Source organism: Talpa occidentalis, unplaced genomic scaffold (genome assembly GCF_014898055.3).
Source record: "Talpa occidentalis isolate TD23 unplaced genomic scaffold, MPIMG_talOcc4v2.1 talOcc4.16, whole genome shotgun sequence".
Taxonomy (NCBI): Eukaryota; Metazoa; Chordata; class Mammalia; order Eulipotyphla; family Talpidae; genus Talpa; species Talpa occidentalis.
In genome coordinates, this window is record NW_023601653.1 from 15,743,853 (window position 1) to 15,768,978 (window position 25,126).

Here is a 25,126-nt window from a genome sequence, read left to right on the forward strand (position 1 = left end):
TCCACAGGCAAACCTCATTAAATGGGCTTAACAGAAGCTTGACAAGCTAATGACAAAAATCTAATTTGGAGTTACTGGACATAAGAACCCTGAACAAGTCAAAATACACCAAAACCCCACTATGCATGCTCTCGGAAAAGGCAGTGACCCATGTCAAACAGGTTCATGTAGTTCATGAGTCAAGCTCCAAAGATGGATGTTATGCTAATCAACCACAATGAACAGGAAATTGTGTTGTATGTGCTTTTGGGTTTGGACTCTGGTCCTATTTCAATTGCACAGATGTAGGTTCCTAAACTAACAGTGATCTCCAGGGAAATGTTCATCAGCAGCACAAACTAGACAAATGCATGGCTATACTCTAGACACCACACTGTCCTGAAACCATTTTTGCTGCTGTTTTGTTAGAATATCTAATTGCTCTAAGAATGTGTATTTCCACTCCAACTACTTTTACTCTCCTTGAGCAGAAGAACATTCACTTTCATGAATAAAAGCACTGAAGTGTGTCTCTTACAGAGGGAAGTACCTTACAAATATTGTCAAATCCACATAGCAACCTTACTATGATCAGCCCAATTTTATAGATAAGTAAGCTGAGGATTCAAATCATTTGCCTGCCTTTAATTAGTGTAGAACCAATGATCAATAGCTAGGTCTACTTGAATTCTAATTTCAGGGAGAAATTCACTCATGAATTTCACTACATGAATAAATGAATGCATGAATTAAATCCTTAGCATTAAAGAAGGCAGAATTTGCCACTTAAACTATATCTCTGCTACAACAGCAGGTCTATAAATGATAGCACAGTTATTTAAAATCTTGAAGGCATCATATCTTGTACTTTATAGCTACAGTACCTTTTGCAATGCCGCACAAATACAAGGCATTTGTAAGATATTTGTTGAATCAGGAAATATTTTAATTCAACATAACAAACTATAAATGGATGTAATGGCTTCCTGGGGTCATTTTCTTTCTTCTGTGGCAAGTTCCTTTTATGAAAGAAGATTTTTTTTTTGAAATTTGAATTAACGCAAATTTCAAAATGAATGGGATTTGAATTGGTAAGCAATTTTTGGCTCCAAGTACTAATTTCTTAAGAAACCTCCAAACATGTGGTTGGTTCATACTACAGAGAGATCTAAATTCTAGCTCCCAGCTTTTCCAAATATGGTCCACTCCATATACATATAAATCCTAGTAATAACAGTGCAAATGATAATGTCTAAGTATTGTCAAAAATATAATGAGTCAACATCTTAATAAATACATGTTGAGGTGAAATAAATCCCACTCCAACCTGTGAAAACTTGAATGTCCCGAATTTCATAACATACTTCTTGATGGGCCCTTTCATTAAATGTAGTCATTGCCACTTAGGACATTACTGTGCAAAGAGTGGCATAGAGAAACAGCAATATTAGCTTCTTTTTTTCCCCAAAGAGTCCATAAAAGGACTGTGAATATATCCCCTACCTTCATGTCTTCATTGTCTCTCACTGCAGCAAAAGAAAGCTGTGTAATTATTCTAAAGATTTACCAGCCATTACATTCTACACATTGTCCCTGATTACCTGAGTTTGTAGGTGATTGTTACCAATGAGAGATATTAATAAGGTCACTTACCATCTCTACATATCACATTTATAAAGAAGCATGTAATGTCACTTTCCCTATCTTTTAATGTGAAGATTATATGTGATAATGTATACAGAATTATTTTTGAGCAATGAAGTGTTATACCATTATAAATTATTAGAAAAGAAGGAAAACAGATTTGATAAGACATACTTGAGAAGTATTTATAATTTTGTTCTTTTGCAGTTAATATGCATATGTACATTCACACACGCATATATATACACCTGGGCAAAATTGGCATGTATATACATGGCTGGATGTATGAATCACTTTACTGCATAAAACTTTAAAGAGTTAATGATGCACATTAAAATATGTTCTCTAATTGCCTCGATTGTTTTTTGATTCAGAGCTATTGTATTTTATAGAGCAATTATACTTATTATTTGAGTGTCAACTTGATAGTAGGCATTGGGTTATGGTGTTCATATACATTATGCAGTCTATTCATCACAATACCACATAGGTAGGTAATACTGTATCTTTTCCATATAGATAAACTAAGGCCCAAAGGAACTAGGAAAGTGCCCCAAGGTAATACTGCTGGCAATGACAGTGGCAAATTCTGCATTTAGTTCTGCCCATCTACAAAACTTTGCTTACCAATTCAAATCTCATTCATTTGAAATTTGTGTTAATTCAAGTGCAGCATATATCATACTTTTCAGGTATAAAGTTCAAATGAATTTCATCCTTTGTGAAATATTAGAGTTCCTTTGACCTAAACTGATCAAAAATGTACATTTTTTTTTTTTCAAAATAGCCAGTAGCTTTAGTGTGTGTATGTGTGTGTGTGTATGTGTGATGTCTTAGGAGGTTTATAAACCCTGGGTCATATGATACATAGTATCTTCTACTATAGGTTACTAAGAGTTGCAGCAGGGCCAATGGCCATGAATTTTACTCACTAGTAACCAGAGTTCACATAAGGAATATTTTGAGTGATCCTACTATGTGTATATCATGTCTTAAGTGATGAAACCACGTGAAGGCCGTGAGGAGGGTTTACAGAGATGTAAAAGATACCCCTCAGGGAACCTACAATCTATCCTTTCAAAAAGAAGCCAGCATGTATGAAGCAACCAAAGAGTCAGATTAATCTTAGAATACATTAGCAATACTTAGAAGTAATAAAGCTAAATCAAAATTTCTTCAAAGGATTAAGTCCCTCAGCCTTTAACTCAGTCTGACCTGCTTCCCCTCACATGCCAATTAGAGTTCAAAGGAAAGATTCATACACCTCATTTACAGATCCATTGAACCTTGGGCACAAATGATAAATCCTTAATAAGTCAGAAAGATAGCTATATTTATTCTTAAAATTAACTAATTTGCACACTGAGGTTAAGTGATTTGCCTAAAGACAATTCATTGAAATTTGTGATAAAACCCCACAACTCCATTGCATACCTCACATCACTGACCTCTCTCTCTCTGACTCCTGTGTAGGAATGTTCATGTCAACAGAGACCACAGGAAAGATTCTCACATTAAACAAGTTCACATTTACACATGGAGCCAAACAGAACAAAACAAAACACTTAACTAAAATATTTAGAGAATTTCAAGATGAGCAAAGAGAGACCCCAAAAGCTTTGAACAGAATATATAACTGAAATTTAAAGATAGCTCTTTTCTTCTTTTATCTATTCTCTGACAGCTGACTTGTGCTTATTCAGTCGTTGCAGTGAAAGAAATATATAGAGGGCCTCCCAGGTGGCGCAGCAGTTGACTGCTGGGTTGCGAAGCTGCCTGCAGCCTCTGCAGCGCTGGTTCAGTCCCCGGCTGCTTCCCAGCCACCGGAGGAGGGTCCCGCATGGCCTGCAGACCTCTCCTGCCACCCGCTGCTCCCCTCAGCAGTGTACTTCGTCAGTCTGCCTGTTCTGTTCCCCACTCTGGCTCTGGTGAATTCTCTCACCCTCCCACGCTTCTGACTGTACCCAGTGCTTGTATAAATAAATAAATTTAAAAATCTTAAAAAAAAAGATAGAAAGTAAATGCATGCAACAAGCAAAATCAAATGGGTTGGTTAACTCTAGTGTCTAAATTCAACTCTATCAGGGGTGCAATTTTTAAACTACCAGTGGCATTTCAAGTTTTGTGGAAATAGTAGGTGTGTGGTCCTTGGCCCAGCACAAGCAGCATCTTGAAGTTTCCACTGTAGGATGTCTTCAGATATTTGAATAAAACAAATCTTTAATTGAAAATAAACAAATACACAAATAAAAATAAATTCAGTTCTTTGCCTATTTGATTTTATGAATTGCACACACACACACAAGCTGTGGTTCTATAACAATGAACTCTTTTGGATTGACAATCTCAGCAAACTACCTTTTGTCACTAGGGGAAGAAAATCTTGCAAGTTTTTAAGAAAAAGGTATATTGCATTATTCATCTTTGAAAGAACTAAAGCTAAAATGATAATCAAAGGCAAAGTACACCTTAAGATGACTACAAAGTGTGCTATTAAATAATCATCACTATAACACAAATTTTATTTAAAAAATACTAGGATTAGCTTCACTGAATAGACAGCAAATATCAATAACATGCTATCATATGTATTGAAATAGAAATTAGAACAATAATGACCCAAGCAGTCCTTAGTGTCCTTTTTATTCACTATGACTTAAGTTATTTCAAGCACTTCATGTTGACCTGGGCAGTTGTATCAAAACAACATTTTGCAGCTAAGATATATAGAGTCATTTTCACAAATTCCTTATTTTTAGTAAAAGATTCCATTGTAATTTTGCTGGATCTAAACCTATCTTAGATAACCCAAATCACACAAAACTTTGGGGATAGAAATTAGCATAATTGAAATAATTCAATTTTTGGTAATTATAATTCTCACTTAAGCCTAAATTAAATATGCCAAACTATAATTATGTTCAAATTTGCATCATGAAATTATCCCCATTTTGCTCGTGGCATCTTAAAATATCTAATAAGGGATCTTAAACTCTTCAGTTTTAGTCAAGAGACCTTATTTTTACAGCCTTTGGGAAGAAGAGACCTATTATGCATTAAGCACAGTTATTCCACCTCTTGGGGAAAGGCAAGATGGGTCCATTATTTCTTCAATATATGATGTGTGGGATTTGTGCCATAATCTTTGGGTAGCTCTAAGTTAGACAGCCATTAATGAATGCTTAGTGCCACAGCAGATGGTAATAGCAGCTTTTTGGGGAGGGAAACCTTAAGCAAAGCAGGTCATGCTTTAGGACAAATGTAATGGGCACAGAATATACAGAAAAGGCTAGAACACTTTAAAACTGGGCACTTAAAAATAAGCACTTCTTTGCTGTCCATTTTTAAATGATTAAAGATGAAGCAATAAGAACTCACCTTTCAGCCCTGGAAATTGCTCACTGACTCTTAAGAATACTATAATCAAACAATATTATTATTTACTGGGGATGCAAAGAGAAAATATCTCTAAAGTACTGCAGAGTAAGTTGTCTGTTTAACTAACCTTTCTGCTATTTGATTTCATTAAATTAGCCAGTTGATGTGATTAAACTTGCAAGGTGGTTTATTTATCTTCATCTTCTGTACAGTAGGTGGATAAAATCTGGGAATACATTGGTCAAGAAATAGATGAGTCTGGAGATGTAGAGCTGGCACATCGTCAAAGCACACAATGCATTTCTTACAAAAAAAAACATGAATATATCTCCAGTTGAGTAAAATATTCACATTAATACTGGAATAAAGCAGAACCCTGGCTGACATCCCATCTGTTCTTATGAATTAAATTTAGAAATCATATGTAATATAGACATTTCTGTCTGAATATCATAAAACCCTGACACATCCAGGCTTTCATTAGAAAGCTCTTCGATGTGACTTGAATAACAATCTGTCTTAGCTAATTAGTATTTTCAGTTTAGCATATTCACTTCCAGACATATTGCTGTTTGCACATGGTAATTTAGGTAAACAGATACCATCCACAGCTGCATCAATTAACACTGCTAATCAAAACTGAATTCAGGTAATTAGGCACATTTATGCAAAAAAATGTGTAATTTTGGAGAAAAGCTAGATTTTTCAGTAATATGTCAATAAGTAAAAATCTCCTTTTGCTTATGAAGATGAAGAATGAGGGGAGAGAAATCATCATTAATATATACATCATGCAGACAGAGTAAAAATTCTTAAATTAAATCTCAAATTTTAATTGGTCTGTATTTTCAGAAATTGGATCATATTTTTCATAAATGTTTTCCTCAATGTTTCCACATAGTAAAGTTGATTTACATCTGCCTAAGGGTTTAATCATCATCCAGCAGGATTCAAATGGTTAATGAATTCTCAAGTATTTATATAATTGAGATGTTGGTCAAACTTGCTCTTCCATCTTGCCTAATGCCACTGAGGGAAGATGTTCTTAGTTTTTCTTATTTTCTTACACATTTTCACTTTCTCTACTGCAAAGTACTTTCATTTACAGTTAGAGTCACAATAGCAGTTTCTTATTTTCCTACAAATATTCTTAAACATTACCCTAATTCTACACAATACCTTTTAGTAGCTTTTTCATTCATTTTTGAAATGAACACTGTGAATTATTTTTTCTGTTTTCATATAAAAAAAGCAATTTGATAATTTTCATTAAATAATCATCTCAGAAAAACTAGTTATTAATTGTTGGTAATATCTGACTAGTGACTTAATATGGGGTGGTAGGAGATTGAAAGTTAATTAAAAGTAAAGTAATACATAAAATTGGGCCATTTCTAAAGCATTCTGAATTATATATATAGAAATATATCACCTATTGATCACTTGATCTACCTACCTGTCTATCATCTCAGCTTCTTTCTCTTTTCACACTTTGAAGCTTAGATTTATTTCTGAGCAGAAACACCAGTCCTTTATAATAAAATATTGACTGCAGGGTCTCTGGCTTTATTTTGATGGTAATAGTCACTTTGAATCCAATTTAACAAACATTTTCTCAGGACCGACCATCTCTCAGTCACTCTTCTAGGTCTTGTGGACAAAGAGGTGGATTTAGATCTAGCACCTTCCTCTGAGTCAAGCTAAGAGGGTTCACAGACCAAAAGAATCAACTTGTACAAGGTGGACTAAACCTCCAGGTAAAAATCTGTCACTTGCGAATGCTTGGGACCTCCTGGGCAAGTTTTATAGAGGTTTAATTTTGGTCTCACTGGGCTAATTCTTTTGTTCTCATAATATATTTGGAAATGAGAACCAAAATTGTTTTTTCCAAGTAGCATGATGGCCATTTTTTTCCTACTGCAGCAATCCCAAGTAATTTGTATGTTTACTTTGTTTATATTTATCAATAACATTTTTTCCCACATATTCCTTTAAATGCATTTGGCATAAACAATTGGACAATCCCCCATGGAACAGAAATATAACAGACTCTGTGCTCATCTCCTGTTTCAAGAACAGGAATGATAAAATACAGAGGCACATTCTTCGGAGTATGTTCAAAATACTCAACCAATGAAAGTGTATGCGTTGGGACTTTGGCACCCCTGACTTAAACTCTAGTAAGCAGAATTATTTACAAATTGTGAATAAAAGATTGGTAAGCACTACTATTTTAAAAACAATTTTTAAATGAGCCTAACAAATAGTTTTCAATCAACTAAATGACAAATATTTGGGGAGCAGAATTTCCGGTCTCCATGAAACAAGACAACTAAGTGAAGTTCATGGCCTGTGTGAAAGTGCCAGTGAATCAATTCTGCATTCTAAACTACCTCTTCCTCTTTCTCAGAAGTGAGTCATGAAAGAATTAGTACTTTCATTGTAGTTTCTGCATTTCAGTAAGTTACTTCATCTGGGGGAAGTGTTCATCTGGAAATCCTGTGCTCAGAGTCACCAAGTTTTAACAAAATGGAATGCCATAGATATTGCAATAACAGCTCTGGCGAAGATGTTGGCATATGGCACTGACTTCCAGCTCAGCCTGTGCCATGGACTAGCTGTCTGATTCCAGGCAAATCACTCTCTGCTCTGCATCCAGTTTTTGGTTCATAAAATGAGGCTCCTAGACTCACCTCTTTGTGTTGGTTGCAGGGAGTACCTGGCATACAGGAGATGCTCAATAAACACTTGTTGAAACTGAGTCAGCGATGGTTCCAGACCATTTCCATCACAGTTACCTATTAAGGCAGTTCTCTAGTTTCCAAAGTAATATATGGAGATGGGGTGATAATCATAATATGAAAAGCAAGGAAAGCATCAATAGGCCACATGCCACTACAGTACATTAGGTAGCCTTCCTATTCACTTGAGATGAATGCTAGGAAACTAACCCTTTTAATTAGCTGGAAAGTCAGCATCAGAGCATTTATGGTCACCAGAGTATTTTTATTATTTTATCAAACAAATTATAAGAAAGAATTCACTTGACCAATTTTATTAACCAGATAATTTTATTCTAGAATTACTGTCTGTTAAGGAGAATGACAGCTTTAAAAAAATTCATAGGTGACTTCTTGACAATTATTGATTTAAAATCCTGAAAATCCTATAGTTTGCTACTTGTTAGCGCTCTTTTAGCTCAGTACAATAAAATTGCTCATGGCATCCTTGCTCTAAATTTTTGTGGAATTAAATTAAATTGTTGACTCACAAACAATAGGCAGTGAATAAATGACACCACTGGTCACTTTTTAAACAGAAGGACGCCAACTAAAATATGTGGTGCATGAAAATATCAAACAGATTAATTTTGGCTTGTTAATGGCAACGAATGTTATTTCACAACTATAAGAGAAAATGTCAGGTCTGGGACTGGATGGATTAGAGGGGAACAGATTGCCAGAAACAAAGGCAACAAAGAAATAAAAATCTCTTCTTAGCACACTGAAGCAAAACAAATGATTGGATTTGGGATTTAACAAAATAATCTTATTTGCCTTTGCTCTTTCACCAATTCTTTTTTCTATACTAAGATAATATGAATTTCACTTTCTCAAGTCATGATTTTCTTTGATGAAAAAGATTGCTAATAATTAATGGCAACACAGAGAGAGATGCTATCAGTAGTTTGGCACATTAGATTTCTGTGCTTAGGGAATGTTGCATTTGCAATAAATTTTAATGCAAAGGTATTTTCATTTGGTTCTGGTAAGAGGTAAAACAAGAATAATCAAATTAGAGAAGACTGCTGAGTTATGACTGAAGAATTAATCGTGCTTATTCTGGGGATTTAATTTAGCGATAGTATTTTTTTTTTCTTTTCGCGAAAATTACCTTTAATAAGAAAACAAGTATTATCATGAAGCAAATGGATTTCTTTTTAAGTTTGACAATCCAGTGTAACAAAGCTAAAGCTGATAATCTGTATTTTATCAGGCAAGGTACAGAACACAATATTTGTTTACAATTTATGGTTGAATACTAGTTCCACGATTAAGAATTAGGAAATTATCCTCATAGCAAACAGATCTCGGTTAAACATATTATGAGTCTATGCTGCAAGGCATTACCCAGATCTCTGGAGGATGCCAGAGTCACTTTGCTCACTGAATAATCTCAGTCACTCTATCACAAGTTTTTCATCTTTGACTTTCTTCATAGGCCTGGAATAGAAACCAGCTTTCTGAAGGGGATGAAGAAAGTACATGAAAAGCTTGTGCAAAAATAAACTATAGCACCTCAGGCTTCTTAATTTTTACACGATAGTGCCTTGGACTTTTCTGCCTTGACACATTCAAAGGAAATGCTTTGATGAAAAGAGAGAGAAATAAATTACATATGGAATGAAGAGAACTTTTATTATCATTTTAATAGTCCACAGACACATAAAAGGAAGAAGCATTCACTATGAGGTGGGACCTAAAACTAAAAATATTCAGACTTGATAATAAAAAAATTTAATATGATATGAAAAATGGAAACAGTTTTTGAAGCAACACGAATGTGCCGGCTTTCACAAAGCCTTCAAAAAATTTTTACAAAGAAAAATAAAATTAAACCATTAAATGGATTTGAAAAATGAGAGTTTTCTCCTCTTAGGATATTTCTGAACTTAATTGCTAAATTTTCAATTCAGCATTTCATATCAGATATCATGAGGAATGAAATCGCAGATATTAGAAACAATCAACTTTTATGAAAGCTTCATAAGTAAACATACCAAAAAGCTTCAATTTTCAGGAGCATATAGATTTAACACGGATATAATATGCAGTTTGGGTGGTGGGCATTAGATTAGAGTAGAGATGTCTGGTTTTGAATCCTAACCTATTCTTCTCCAATCCAGGATATTCCTAGATGGTTTTCCTATGAGAGAGTGCATTTTCAGTGTTTGGAAACTGCCTTCAGGCTCTCTGCTTTTATTGGGCTGGTAGGTTTGGTGTTATGAACAGGGAGAGTGATCCCTGGGACTCTTCCCACAGGCTCTTAATTTATCTATACATTATTCTATATTCCCTGTCACTGGGAGGGACTTGGGAGCTATGATCCTTCCAAAGTAGAACCCTGTTCAGACGTGGAAAAACGAAAATTGAAACAGGAGGGTTTTTTTTTATTATTATTGTTATATGAATGACATATGACCTGCTCGATGTTTGCATTTAAATTGACCAGAATAATTCAGCTCCGGCTTTTAATTTTAAAAGGGTTAATAGGCCTAACAAAGGTCAATCAAACTTTAATCTTCAATAAAATTGCTACAGCTCCAATCACCGACAGGACATTTATTATATTCTTATTTCCATGCGAAAGAATGCAAGGCTTTCATTATGCATCACTAATCTCCAACGCTTTACATTAGCACATTTTACCAAAAATATTAATTCCTTTGAAACTCTGACAAGAGTTCATTTCTACACATCTCGGGAGATAATCCTGTTTAAAAGAACGTGTGCATCAGCTCTGAACTACTTTTCTGGCTCTTTCTAATCCTCATAGACCTTCGCTACTTCAGCAGAGTTCTTACAGTAGTAAATTTCAATTACACAAAATACTATGGAGGTTTAAGGTTAAAACAACATTATATTATTTTAGAAACTTAATCTTCCCTATTGTCGGTGATGATGCCATTCATCTACTTCTATGTGTCCATAATAATATTTACCGCGTACAAAAGTTATTGATTTAATATTAACCATATTTGAAAAACAGTAGAAAGACTTAGCTTCATTAATTTGAATATTTCACCTGATATATGTAAATTGAGTGCCTATTGAATGCCAGGTAGTAGGAGGGGAGTGATGGCAAAGGAAAATCAGAGTAACATGAGAATAACATTCTTTTCTAAAAACAATGCTCAGCGTGTAATAAAATGATGATTTAAACCTCTACTTTCAGCTTTTCTTATCAATGCCATTAAATTTTAGTAAAGATTAGAAATGTGCTAAGTCCAATTTTAACCAAAATTTCAAAGAACATTTTTTTAAGTGAGCGAGACACTGAAAGCTTTGAAAATTCATAGTCCCATAAAATAATTCATTTTTAAGAACATGAAATTTGATTTTCAAATTTAAAATGAGTATATCAGAATATATAGTGTCCTACAGTCAGAAATAAAACCATGAGAAAATTTAAAAGCACTTGTTAAAAAATAGACACTGTACATTAATTTGTTTCCAAAGTGTTATTTCAGGATGTTAAAAAAACTGCTATTAAAAGAAAAGACAAAAAGCAACGGGCAAAGAAAAATTTCTGCTTTTTCTTTTTTTGCCATGATATAGTGGCCTGGATGATCGCAGAGGGAAAATAAAAGAATCTTAACGCATGTCCCCAATTATATTGCAAATTGATTGCCTTGTATTATAGCAGTGGTGTGACAAAGCATAAATAACCCAAACTTCTGCATATTTTTTGAGATGCCTTCTTCTCTCTCTGTACTCAGAGGAAGCATACAGCACATACACAGAGACATAGGCCCCTCCTTATCAATATTCACATGCATTAATTAGCAATATGTGAAGGCTATAATTTAGGAAACTCCCCAGAGCTCTAATATTTAATCAAGCAAAGCAAATCACAGTAAAAACAAAATACAGGTATAACAGTTAATCGCCAGACTGACACTGGGGAATAGTACATAGTTTCAAGAAATACTGGTCTGTCTAAATGTTGTAAAAAAAACCCAATTACTTTGTTTGACTAAAACCAAGACCTTGATCCTTCTTCCCCTCACTTTAGCAATTCTCGAAACGAAAACAGCACCTCTACATATTTTATAACCATGCTTGCTTTACCCCCTTTGCTTCTATAACTAGGTTGGCACAATAGAATAAATCAGAGTAATAGCTTTTACATTTTGAACAAAATAAATCCAACACTATGTAATACAAATGTTCAATTGATATTTGTTACCAAAAAGGTATTCTGAAAACTGATCAAGATGAGCTAGTCACAAAAACAGGCAAACCATTGCTTTATATTCCATCCTAAGTATCCAAACCTATTTCACTGTATTTCTGAATTTCCAGATTTGGAGGAAAAAAAAAACAAAGCTTCCAGAAAATATGCTGTAAATGCTCAAGAAGCATATGCATCTTTCTATGAATCACTTTTGTAATGAAACAGTAAACCCAACAACTAACAAACAAAAATCTTTATATGAAAGCTCTGGATTTGGAATTATGAAAGACACATACCTTTGGTTGAACTAGTTCAGGATTTCTCATCTTGCCTACACAGCACTGCCGTTCCACCTTGAGTAAAAGTCGAATCCGTGTCCCTTATGATCTTGGTGACAATGCTATCACATCACTGGCAAATTTTTCGATTAAACTTTGCAGATGTAGTAGCAACTTCGTTAATTATGATATTAGCCAGCTGGCGGAGTATAGTCAACCGCTGTAAGAAAGCCAGACAAAGAGACATCTAATCATTGCAACCAAAGCAGATAAATTTTGTTCCTTTCTCATACGTGTCACAGATTCTATCCCTTCTGACCCTCTCCTCAGCCATTGACTGTCAAATTTAGATTCTGCGAGCTCCCAGCTTCCCTTTATCCTTGCCTTAGATCTGAAACTCCTGGTTATCAGGAAGACACACGTCAGCAGCTGTCTCAGAGCAGGAAAGCGATCAGGTGAATACGACTTATTATCTTGCATTGCTTTCCGAGGAATGACAAGATTGATTTGGGACCAAGAATACACTCAGATCTCAGACATGTACTTCCTAGGGTTGTGAGTTCAAACACTAGGGTAAATGAAACATTGCAATATGACTTTGATCCCAATATTAAAGATATGGGATATAGAAATTGGAGGATTGTTAAAAAAATCTATCAGATTTGTGTTTTTTTTTTCCCCCAGATGTCTCTGTATTTTCTTTTCCACTGCTGTTCTGCCTGGTAATGTCTATTGGCAGATAGTTACCCAGTGGAACCAGCTTTTTGTCTATGCAGCCTTGAGTCAACCCATGGGGTGGTGTTCTGACACTGAAGTTGTATCCACCCATCCCTTTTTCAACAAGAAGAGTACTCTATAAATTACAATTCCTGGAACCTGTATAGTTCATATTATATTATAGGGAATACTATAAAAAGCTGATTGGGCATCTCAGCTAAGAATAATTTATACAATTTTGGATCAAGAGATAGACATCTATACATCCTAATACAAATTGTCCCTTCAAAAACTCAGTCTACTGAAATCACAGAGATGTGTATATCTATCCATTGTCTGACTGATAGGTCCAAAAACATAAACATATATAGAATGAATTTACATATATATTTAGAATATGCATACCATTCCTATATAATGATAGTACAATATTTTTGAAAGTGAAGCATTCAGTTGATCAGTTAAGAACTTGATCTGCATGGCTAGGTCATATTTACTAAAGAATTATTTTTTCCCATGGAACTGCTTAAGCAATGGTGAAGTAAACAGTTTACACTGTAAAGGTTAAGAAAAAGTTATATACAATATGATAGTTACATATTATCAACAAATTTCAGGACAAAAGAATTGGTGAAAAGCTAAAACACATAATGTTTATTTTATGTAAGAATTCTACACATTTGGCACCCTAAATGAACCAAAATAGTTGTCTTTACCTGGGAAAAATTGCAGTTATAGTGTATTGCATTAATAAATTAAATCATGTACCATAAAGTTGCATATTATTTTTAGACAAAGATGTTCCTGTAAGGGAAGGTCCAAAATTCCTGTCACATACTTGGCTTATTTAGCCTGAAGTCCTGAAAGATAAAGTATTTAGATGCAATCTAAAATATATGCCATGGGAATAAGATGATTTAGGGATACCCAAAACTACAGAGCAAGATACTTTCATCCTAGAAAGATGAAAGGGTTTCTTAAATCCCACAGAACAGAGATGAAGAGGGGAAAATATGACTTCAGGAATACTGATAATTTCTATGTGGTCTGGGGTGTGTGTGTGTGTGTGTGTGTGTGTGTGTGTGTGTGTCCGCACATACACATCTGAGAGTAAGAATTCTTTATCCTTCATATTTTCTCTTGGGCTGATGTAAAAAGTGAGTCAGATTCCAAAAAGCAAAAGAACAGAGAAGCTGGAAATGTTAGAGGACACAATGTCAAGAACAAAAATATCTTAGATCTGATTTTTAGTAATGACCCACTAGGAACTGAACTGTGTTCATCCCATTTACCTCTGTGGCTTTGGCAACCATCAGGTTCAAGGCACATGGTAATTTCTTAAGGAAAACATGTTGATGATAAATGAATATTTTGTTGCATACACCATCCTCAGCAAAGTGCAATATATCTGCTTTGAAATTAAATAATGTAAAAATGTCACTCTTTAGGCCTTATGTGGATTGCCAAATATTAATTATCCATTACTCATACAGTAATTCAAATTATATCTTAAAAGCAGTTCTTAAATTGCCAGTTTTTTTTGGATGTGGGGTGAGGGGGCACTGGTCATATGTCAGAGGCCTATAATGGATTGATTTATACATTGCAAACATTCCTACATATACATGATTTTTATAACAACTTTGTGTATTTATCAAGACAGAAGGAATAAGGAAAGATTACATTTTCAGTACTGAACTTACAAATAACTGTTGTGAAGGTTATGTCATAAAAGCTTGCCTATCTGATGCTCTTTTAAAAAAATAAAATAGTTTATATCTAAAAGGAGTTCAAAATAGATGTTTCTCTTAAGATTCCATAGTAGGCTTTTCAATAAGGCTCAATATTTGCTCCTATATTTGCTCCTATTTCAATATTTGATCCTATAAAGATAAATTTTTTGCAACATTTTATTTTGTTTTTATAAATTATTTTATTTTATATAATTCTTACATCATTTTTCATGTTTGCATAATGTATGCATTTTCATTTTGGTTATATTCCCCATACAATTCCCACCCTCTTTTTCTTACCCTAATCCCTTCTCTCCTCCCCCCACAGTCCCACTGTAGTGTGTCTCTGGTCTATAGTTGCTTGTTGATTTTGATTTTTACTTTATTGCAATTAGTCTTTTTCCTGGTCCCTTATTTAGGTTTTCTAAATTCCTGCTATGAGTGAGTCCATCCGGTATTTTTCTTTTTCTTTCTGGCTTATTTTGCTGAGCATGATCCCATCCAACTCCATCCATGTTGCTACAAATTGCATGAGTTTATCTTTTTTGATTGCTGAGTAATATTCCATTGTGTATATATACCACATAAAGATAATTTTAACTGAGAATATAAGAATGAGTTAAAAAGGTCTTCACTCTTTAACTTGAATAAACCAATTTCTCGTGGCTATCCTGCATGTCAAAGCAGAATGCAGGGTTGTATGTATATTGATTACCTTGTACATCTGGATAGAGATTGAAAGAGAAATGCCAAAATAAGATATAGGTTCTGTAGGATTGGAAAGTGTTTCTTTTTTAAAAAGATTTGCTGTAACACCATTCTAAAAATTAGTCCCAAAAAGTATGATTAAATGATCCCTTCTGTAAACTGGAATAACCCTCTTAATGGGCTTTTTATATAAGCCAAATGATGTATATCAAACTTTACTGATCTGCTATACACACTCATTACATATCTTAGTTATCTTTACTATAATCACCTGATATGTTTATATCACACTTTTATTTTTTTCCATGAAACATTACCAAAAACTCACTAACCTGAATGAGGTAATGTGAAACAAGAAAAACTCAGTGTTTTAAACATAGGAACAGGCATAGAATCACGGCCTAGATAGTCTAACAGACATCAAATAATGACGACAGATATCTGTGACTTAGTTTACAAGTTACAATTTGCATTATAGCTGCAAGATCTTTATAATTTTGTAAGACCAAATGTGAATACTTTATGGTGGCTTATGACATGCCTCTAAAGAAGCAGTGCTGCTAGGAAAGCTGAAGTTGAAATAGGAAGAAATTGGCCTGGAGGAACTGACACTTTGAGGAAGCTCACTACTCTTCCTTTTATTTTCCGATGTGGATGTTTGCTGAATTTCTGCTCCCTGTGGCCACAAATTCCATCTCAGAGTAGACTCATCTAAGGCTGCTCTTTAATATACAATTACAATGCACAGGTGTGGAATTCCACAGAGATGGAAACAGTCAGTGAGAACAAAGCACTCCAGACACTGTGCATGGAGAACCATGGAGAAGTATCCAGGTGGATCCATTCTGACCACTACAGGTACCTTTACCTGTGAGCCACTGGCTCGTCCAATGGCCCTTCCTAACCCCTCCCATCACTTGGATGTTTCATGACTTATGTCTGTATATTCATTTTATGTCTGACTTTGAGCAGCTGGATGTAGAATCAAATGCTTAACTTAACTTTCCTTCTCTGTCATGCTGTGGTCTCAGGTGTCAGACATCCTGCTTCCATTCCATTCCCTGATCCTCACTTCCTAACTCTGGGACTTCGTACAAGCTATTAAACCTCATTTAAATTCTGTTTAAAAAAGCAGCACCATCTTTTAATGCTATTGTGAAGACTAAATAAAATATGTCAGTTGCTTCACATATAGTAGGTATCCAATGAATGCTCTGTAATTGTCGAAGTGGTAATAGAATCTCTAGGAAACAGTGAAAATAAGAGATCTAGAACCAAGCTTTTTGGGAGAATCCAGACCCTGGCTTTCTTACTTTAATTAATAACAACAGTAATAGTAACTATAACACCCTTGTGGAATTGCAAGAACTAAACAACTACTATCAAGTAGTTGGCACATAGTAAACAATGTTTGCAACTATTAGCATTACTCTGCCTATGACTCTAATTGCTTAGCTCTTCCTATTACTTAACTGTATAGTAAATATAAAATAAAAATAAACCAGGACTTTGTGAAGACCTACGGATACAAATATTCACATACACTTGATGAACAAGGATCCTCACTGCAGTACAATTTGTAATAGCCAAACTGAGAAAATTCTAAAAAGTCACAAAGGGAATTAGTTAAATGTAGACTCTTAACACTGTGGAATGCCAGGTACCCATTAAAACAAATGAAGAAGCATTAATATGAAGTTACACCTATGATAAATTGAAAAGGAAAGAACCATGAAGAGTCGTGTGTATTTTGTGTAATATGAATTTTGAATGTGAAGCTTAGTTAGAGATTCTCTAAAAAAAAATACAAGAAATTGCTAACTGTGATTGCTTCAGTGGGAAATCTGGGCTTGGGGAGAAGTGAAGGAAGACCTTTCCATAGTAGAGCAGAGTATGAATTTATGTTATATATATTTAAACATTAACAAATTTAACAGCTATATAAAAATTCATTATTCCTACTCGAACGTGCAATCTCAGGTTCTTTAAAAAGTCTCCATGCTCATGGACATGGCTCACCAGCTTATGACTGCCTGGTTGATCCAGAGGACATACAGCTGTATTTTTGCACCATAATATGACCACACTGCCCTTTGCTTCCAAATCTCTTTTTGCTATTTCCAATAACATTTGTTGCATAAATTCATTTCCTCACCCAATAAATGCCCAAATGTTGGTATGACTGCAGCGTCTCCTGTCTCAAAGGTTATCTTCTTTATCAAGGTTTTATAAGGAGAGAGACACACTGCATTCCTCCATTCTATACAATTCTAGAGTCATGGTAGACACTCCTAATACATAATAAATTGTGACTGATGGCTTTAAAGTTTGATGTGGGTTTAAAATTCAATGTCTTTATTGCCTTTTCAAAATTGCAAATCTGCGAGCTCATTGTTAATCACAACATTATCTAGGCAAATGTGCATTGATACTTTCTTAGTAATTTTTATATTTTCTCCCTATTTGAAACAAACTGTCTTTCTTACTTTTAACAGGTACAACTGCCCATTGCAGATGTTATGCATCAGAATGCCTGGATTGACAATGGGCTGATCTTTGGCAATCCAAAGTCTCTATTTCCAGTCTGTAAAATAGCATGGAACTCATAGGGAAAGATGATTGTTAAGTGGGTTGGTAGAGGTACTAGATACAATGGCCAAAGCTTGGAAGCACTTGATAAGGGCGCTCTTGTCTTGATGCTCTCAGCATCAGTATCATCATTAATTTTAAACACCATTAAATGGTCAATCACAGTGAATGAGGTCTGAAAAGTGGTTGGTCCTTCCCCCTTGCTAATTTTTGTTTTCCAGGGCAAATGCTATCCATGAAATGGCTACAGGTCCATACAGCAGACAGTAATGCTTATCTGCTAGGCCAGTACTTCTTAAATGTTGATGTTCATGGAAATCACTTGGGGAATCTTGTTAAAAAGCATATTTTGATACAGGAGGTCTGGGGTGGAACATGATATTGCACATTTATAACAAGATCTGAAGTGCTGTTGCTGGTGGCGGGGTACCAAGGTCACACACCGCCGTGAACGTAACAGCAGGTAAGAATGAGATGCTTGGTAAGGACCACAGTGAATATCAAATTATAGAATTACATGTACAAACCAGTTATCAGTTTTGTCCTTCTCTCTTTCTCGTGAGTATCATGATGAATAGCACTTAAACATTTCTCAGTCCTGAAATAAAATGCAAGGGTACAATAAAAGAATGACTACTTTCCTCCCTATGTTAACTCCTGGTAGATATAAAGGCAAGGGAAAAAATCCAATTATCTCATTCACAATGGAAGGAAGGATCACACTTACAAAAATTTTTTTATGTAGAAAGCAAAGATTTTGACCTTGAGATATTTTAAAAGCATAATGACTATTATTTCCTTTCTTGCCATAATGCAATTACATAGTTACGGTTTATAATCATTCTGCTTGGCCCAAAGTAAGGTATTGACCAAGATCCTTTATCATCTCTTTGCTTCTCTAGTGTAACTAAATATTCACATCTGTTTCTAAAACAACTGCTTAAAGCTAACTAGCTTAATCAGAAAGCATATTATACCCACAGAAAGCATATTATACCCGCAGTAAGCTAATACCACCCAGCTCTTAACAATTCTGGAAACATCTGCTAAGCTTCCATTATTTCTATTGCTAAGAGCTCATTTCTGTGGTTATTTGAGGACAGTTGGTGGGAAAAATAATAGAATTTGAAAATGATAAAATAAAACTTTAATTTCTAAAATCTATCATCCAAGCAAAAAGTTACTAGAAATGATTTGCCCCAATTCATTTCATTTTGCACTCTATTTTTCTTTTTGACTGAGATTCAAAGTAAATATTCACAGTATAACCAAGTACTCAAACTCAATTTCTTAAAAAGATTGTTCACGGATGTTGTAATGTACTCTGATATTTTCTATTCTCTTGCTTTTTTTCCCCCTTTGAATGCTGGTTGTGTTCTATTAAGTTGGTACAATGATCCACTAATGGGTCATCCAAACCTTTGAGTTGAATGTAACTCAGTCTTTGGCTACTTCTGGGAGCTTAGGCTGGTTCTTTGGAAGTCTATGTGAGCAAGAGATGTTCAAGAATTGAGCCTACCCTGTGGTGATCATAGAGCAAAGGGTACAAGCACATTTCAGAGGCAGTTAACAGTTAGAAATCATATTTCCATCTCCACACCCAATATAAATGTCTTTTCCCCTTCCTTCTCTGGGGATAATGAAAGATCACCTTTCACATCCAGGTGAAATAATTGAGGTCAGATTAATTACCCAATTACTATTAGGAAATAATCAAAAAATAAGTGAAGGATGAATATGGGTCAGAATTGATGAATGCAAGGAAACAGGCAGGTAGCAAGTTAATATCTTTTAAAGACATTCTTACATAGGAAGCAGCATTGCATTGGGGGGTTACATCAGTGAACCAGAGGAATATTATTTTAATGTAAAGTGGAACTTTTAAATATTTGTAAATCACAGAAAAGCGTAGAAATAAAGTGAGAGTTTTCATTTGTGTTGATCCTTTTCTTGTAGGCAAGGCTAAATCCTACATTTTAGAAGTTCAAGCAGCACAGGATCAGGTTAAAGGTGTAGGCATTTTTATTTTAATTTTATAGAAGCAACATAGCAATTAGGTGTGTTTGATAAGAAACTAAAGCAAATAAAGTCATGTGACATAAATGAAGAATAGCTGACCCTCAACAACACAGGGGTCTAGATTGCACAGGTCCAGTTACACAGGAGAAGGGCTGGTAACCTTTCCTACTTCCTTCCTGCAGTTATTCTCAGATTCCATATAGGAAGCACAAATTAGTGATAACAATTTCCCTGGTTCAGAGGTCAGTGCCATGTGCGAGCTTGGAAAATGTATATGCTGATAATTAAGTTATTAGTATATTTAGTGTATACACATAAATGCATACACATGATGTATGTATATACACTATAATAACTTACATGCATACACACATATATATACATGTATACATATGCATGGACACATATGTCAAGATAAGGTGTATGTTTAACAGACCATTAAGTCAATACCACAATACTCCTCTTCTTGGAGAAATATCTTTTCATAACGCTCTCAAATGCCTCTGGCTCTTAGGAAACATCAGAATTTTGCTCAGCTGAAATTATTCTGACAGCTTCGACATGACATTATCATCACTGGGTCATGGTATACTTAAAGATAAATGAAGATTCATGAGGAATTAAAAATAAATGGAATTAATACAAGACTTCAAAATACCAGATTAGAATATCAAAGGTTACTCAGATAAAAACTTGATATTTTCTGGTTCAATTAATCATAACTTTATATGCTCTAATGTGGATAAGCAAACAATCCCTGCTGTTCCTTCAATACCTCTCCACTCCCATCTCATACCAGAACACGTGTATTTCATTGTAAAGATATGCACAAAAGCAATAATGCTATTTTAGCATCCTACAACCAAGAATGCTAGGTTATCTGCATAGATCAGTTTTCACTCCATCAAAAAGAGGAATATTGTTTAACAAGATCTGTATGGTCCAAGGATAATTTTTCTAGGTAGGTCTGTATGCCTTTTGTTTTGATATGATCTGTTAACAAGATGTTATGCTTTCATACAATTATTGAGATGTAAAGATAAATCATTCTTATTTTCTTTACAAATCTGATCCAACAAAACACACACACAATCGTACACATGGTTAAATAATATCCAGGCTTGTGGTCCCTTACAGGGTGACATAATTCAATTGAAGAAAGTTTGCTATGACTGAAAAAGAAGTCAAAGATGAAAAGTGGAGTTTGTATCTGAGCCTTAAATAACAATTTTTATTTGTTTTTATAATTAACCATTTTAAGAACACCAACTAGAATTGGAGTTTGGAACACCATGCATGAAGGGAAAGATGAAACAGATGCGATACACAGTTAAGATCAAAGAACCCCATCAATTCATTCGGAGAGTCAAAATCCAGCTGAGCTGCAGAGCCCTGTCTGCATAATAAGAAAGGTTGACTAAAACATAAGGATTAAACAGATGAGCTGTCTCCCGTGGAGGCGTGGGAGGAGAGCCCCACTGAGACACTTGTGAAGACACTTTGGAAGCGCACACCTGCTCCACCACAGTCAAACCCACAGGGGACCAGCCTGGCCAAAGACAGTCCACTAATGCCCTAAACTGTGGTTTTAACAGAAAGGACTATATGTCCGTCTTTTTATTTGTCAAGATGTTTTTAGTCCAGGAAAATGACCAATTAATCACCTCGATTTTTCCAAGGTGACTTACCAAGCACTTGCTTTTCAAACTTAAAAAAACATCAAAATAATGTAAGTTTACTTTTGTCATCGAATAGGGTTAGATGTATTTTTTTTTTCAAACCAGGAGTTCTTGAAACTATCTTGAATAACATTGGCAAATAAGTTAGTTCCAGTTTTCATTCTCAGTAAATTCTCATTTTTAGTAGCATGAAGTATGTCTCAATTTATATGAACATAGTGCCAGCTTATACTCCAGCTAATTGGCTTCTATATAGCACAGTAATCAATGTACTTAAGGTTCTGCACCTGTGACAAATGCTACATTTATTCTATGATCTCACTACAATGTTATGTTGTAGCTACTGATAAGAAATTATTTTGACCTTAAAAACATTTTTCTTTTAAGAAAACCAAACCCATTTAAGAAAGCTGAGCAAGCTGGACCTTTAGCGATATAAAGAACTACTGGGGAGAAAAATGTATGGCGTTATTAGATTTTTCAAATAAAAATTTTAAATCTCTAACTTTGATACAGATGAACTTTCTCAAGCACTTCATGTGGAGTGATTTAAATATGCACTTAATAGACCCAATATGGTAAGCTTTAGCTTTTGTTTTATGCACCAAACAAGCAATTCAATTTGAAGTGAGAGACTCTCAGGACCAGAACAAGTTATAAAATGTCAAGAAGTGGCTTCATGGGGTTGAAGTACAGTGTTTGACCTGCTCCCTGGTAGTCTAATTACATTATCACTCACTCACTCACTCACTCACTCAACCAACCAACCAACCAACACATTTTTACGGTGTTGATTAAGTGGAAGGCTCTCGGCGAGACACAGAAGAATTACACAAGAAACATAAGCAACAGCACTAAACCATAAGTGCCAAACACCTAACGTGAATAATGCTGCATAAGTGGAGCACTGTAGGATGAAGATATAGAAGTCTTTATTTAAGAGGGAGGATTGACTTAGGATAACAGAGATAAGATAAAGATAGAGATGGAGAGGAATGAATTGGTTTTCCAGGTGGAAAGTATGGAAATAGAAGAATCTACAACCTAATTTGAGAGAACATGTGATTCAACAATGACTTGACTAGAGCTTAAAGAGAGGTAGGTAAGGCTAAAAAGATAAGAAAGAATTATGAGTCTTTATTGGCACATTAAGTTTGTGACATGTATATGTTTCTTTGTTGCCTGTTAAAATACCTTTTAGGGCCTCCCGGGTGGCGCAGCGGTTGAGCGCTGGGTTGCTAAGCTGCCCGCAGCCTCTGCAGCACCGGTTCGATCCCCGGCTGCTCCCCAGCCACCTGAGGAGGGTCCCACATGGCGAGCAGATCTCTCCTGCCACCCGCTGCTCCCCTCAGCAGTGTACTTCAGTCCTTCTGCCTGCTCTGCTCCCCGCTCTGGCTCTGGTGAATTCTCTCACCCTCCTGCGCTTCTGACTGTACCCAGTGCTTGTATGTATAAATTAAAAAAAAAAAAAAAAAAAAACTTAAAAAAAAATAAAATAAAATACCTTTTAGATTATATATGGTAAAAGTTATTATTCCAAAGCAAGGCAGAATAATAAAAGCATATAACATTAAGTATTCTAGTTTAGGCCCAGCTGTAAAATGTTTAGAATGAAAAAGAAACCAATTCAACTTTAAATTTAGACTACATAAATCATATCAGAATCCAGGCTGCTCCCCATAGACTTCTTAATATTTCAGATTTAGTTGACATCAATCATGATTAAGATTTGTCCTGATTTAATTGAAAAACATCTTTCAGTCTAATTATTATCACCTACCACGTAGGCTGTGTCAGAGTTAATGTGACAGTATTAGCTTTGAAAACAATTACTATTAACTTTTTAAAAGGTTTTATAAAACCAGCACCTCCAACATATTGAAATTAGTCTTAATTCAGAGTGCTTGTGTAGCTAAAGAACTTTTCATTTTTTTTTCTTAAAATACTTCTACTTCATCAGCAACAGATGAATTCATTAATTTCATTATTAATTCAAATGATTTTTTTTCAAGTTTGTAAGCCCCAAGGTTGTCTCACTATGATCAGCTCTCCCTCTGTGTTCCATAAAACGTAATCAATCTCTATTATAGTCATGAAAATGGTATTTGTCACTTTGCTGTGAAAAAAATCAATATATCTTCCAAGGCTGAACAGGCATTTAATGCAACGCATTGAAGACTGTTAGAGAAATTTAGCTTGCCAGGGGTTTAGGACAAGCTAATCGAAATCTGGAAAATTCACAGAGGGTTGACTGATGAAATATATAGATATGCCATAGAAATGAATATTTGGACATTAAAATAACCTGTCATCTCCAATCCTGACAAGAAAATAGATTTATACAGGCAAATCTCCAAGGAATCACCATTTAAAAAAAAAGTGAAATCCATATACTAAGTAAATGTTTCTTAAAGATGGCTAATAATTAAGAAAGACCTCATTACAGCGCATGTTTACAAAATTATAAAAAACTTCAAAGGACAGAAACCCATAGAGATATTGTCACTAGAAATATATAGGCTTTGGGCTTATTTGACTATAAATTCTTGCAAGGGTTAACTATAGAGCAAAAATAACACAGAGTTGAAAAACCAAATCACTTTCTGCCACTGGGCAAAGATCCTGACACTGTTCTACCGACTTCTGCTGAGTTACCTTCAGCAAGAAGGAAGTTGGTGACCTCTTGTATCTTGATAACCTCTTGTCCACAAAATAACTCCTGTAATTAAAAAATTCTCTGCTCTGAATTTGAACTGAAATCTACTTAAAATGCAGCTGCTCTTTGGCTAGGCAGACCTACATTTGAAACCATGTAGAGTCAGTTCGCCTCTCCTTTGAAACAGTCCATCAAATGCTTGAGATCAGCTATCATTTCCTCTACTCTTTAGTTCACTAGACATAACCAATTAATTCCTTCCCTCTTTCTCATGACACATCATGGTTTCATAAAACTCATGGCATTGTCTTCCCAAAACAGTCCAACTTATCAACATCCCTTTTAATTTATAGCACCAAAAATAACCATAAGAAAGGAAATGAGTTCAATCAGCTTAAATCCATAGGTGCCTTGATGTATAATAGATGGAAACTGCAACATAAAAGGGAATTTGTCCTTCCTCTCAATTTCATTGGATTGGTTGTGAACTGAGTTTATGACCAGTTAGAAAAGAGGTTCTATGGGGCCTCCCTGGTGGCGCAGGGGTTTTAGTCTCAGCTCGATCAAGCTATGACCAGCCACTGCAGTTATCAAGTTATCTATCAGTTATCTATCAAGCTATGGCCATCCTCGGCCAGGGAGCTAACCTACATAGTGCAGCAGACCTCTTCTGTCTCATCCGCTGCTCCCCTCAGCAGCGTGTTTCCAGTAGATCTGCCTGTTGTGTTCTCCAATCTGTCTCTAATGAATCCTCTTACCACCACGACCCCCACCCCCGCCGCATAAATA

The 25,126-nt window shown here is 35.1% G+C and overlaps 1 long non-coding RNA gene across 2 annotated transcripts in view; it reads right to left on the bottom strand.

Moving 5' to 3' along the window:
* LOC119247403 (uncharacterized) overlaps positions 1 to 23,109 on the bottom strand; it is a 40,712-nt gene extending 17,603 nt beyond the window's left edge. The window contains exons 1-3 of one of the 2 annotated variants that reach the window (XR_005125740.2): positions 22,876 to 23,109; positions 12,255 to 12,456; positions 5,129 to 5,227 (exon numbers count right to left, since the gene is read on the bottom strand). This is a non-coding gene — a long non-coding RNA (uncharacterized LOC119247403). The remainder of the gene's footprint in view (positions 1 to 5,128; positions 5,228 to 12,254; positions 12,457 to 22,875) is intronic. The other variant, XR_008552159.1, reaches the window with a different exon arrangement.
* Between the last annotated feature and the right edge of the window lie 2,017 nt (positions 23,110 to 25,126).